This window comes from Pteropus vampyrus, unplaced genomic scaffold (genome assembly GCF_000151845.1).
Source record: "Pteropus vampyrus isolate Shadow unplaced genomic scaffold, Pvam_2.0 Scaffold13, whole genome shotgun sequence".
Lineage (NCBI taxonomy): Eukaryota > Metazoa > Chordata > Mammalia > Chiroptera > Pteropodidae > Pteropus > Pteropus vampyrus.
The window spans coordinates 10,523,123-10,524,588 of record NW_011888794.1 but is presented as its reverse complement, the minus strand read 5'-3'; positions in this window follow the sequence as shown (position 1 = coordinate 10,524,588).

Genomic DNA, 1,466 nt, shown 5'->3' with positions numbered 1-1,466 from the left:
GCACCAATTTACACTCCCACCAACAATGTATAGGGATTCCTTTTTTTTTTCACAACCTCTCTAATATTTGCTATTAATTGTCTAGTTGATAACAGCCATTGTAACAGTGTGAGGTAGTATCTCATATTGGTTTTGATTTGCATTTCCCTAATAGCTAGTGAAGTTGAGTAACTTTTCATATGTCTGTTGGCCATTTGTATGTCTGCCTTGAGAGAAGTGTCTGTCAGGTCCTCTGTCCATATTTTAATTGGATTGTTTTGTAGTTGTTGTCTTGTATGAGTTTTTTTTTAAATATATTTTGGATATTAGCCTCATATCAGAGGTGGCCTTTGCAAATATCTTCCCCCATTCAGTTGGTCGTCTCTATTTTGTTGATAATATCTTTTGTTATACAGAAGTTTTTTAGTTTAATATAGCCCCATTCATTTATTTTTGCTTTGACTTCCCTTGCCTTTGAGGTCAAATTCATAAAATCCTCTTTAAGACCAAGGTCCACAAATTTAGTACCTATATTTTCTTCTATGCATTATATTGTTTCAGGCCTTATATTTAGGTCTTTGATCTATTTTGAGTTAATTTTTGTTTGCGGTGACAAATAGCATTCTAGTTTTATTTTTTCTGCAAGATAAGGATCCCCACTCTCATCACTGTTATTCAGTATTCAACATAATACTGGAATTCTCAGCCAGAGGAAACAGTCAAGAGAAAGAAATAAAAAGCATCCAAATTGGGAACGAAGAGGTAAAATTGTCATATTTTGCAGACAACATAATTATTTATATAGAAAACCCTAAAGACTCCATTAAAAAAAAAAAAAACTACTGGAAACAATAAACAAATACAGTAAAGTTTCAAGATATAAAATCAATATACAAGTCTATGACCATGCTACCCTGAACAAGCCCGATTCTGTCTGATCTCAGAAACTAAGCAAGGGTGGGCCTGTTAGTACTTGGATGGGAGACTACCTAGGAATACCAGGTGCTTCAGGTGTAAAAAATAAAAAAAAAATATAAGGAATTGTAAGCTGACAAGGTTCTTACAATCTGTGAGGTCAACCAAGGGTTGCCTCATCTAAAAAAACAAAAAACAAAAAAACCAATCAATGTACAAACATCCATTGCATTTCTATATACTAACAATGAAATTTCAGAAAAAAAAATGAAAAAAATTTCTTTTAAAATTGCAAAAACAACAACAAAAATACCCGAGAATAAACTTAAAAAGTATCTGAAGGACCTATATACTGAAAACTATAAGATATTATTAAAATAACTGAAGACACAAAATAACAGAAAGATATTTCATGTTCATGAATTGGAAGAATCAAAATTGTTAAGATGGCCATATTATCCAAAGTAATATACAGATTTAATGTAATCCCCATCAAAACCCCAATGATATTTTTTAAAGAAATAGAACAGAAAATCATTAGACTTGAATGGAGCCACAAAAGTCCCCAAATA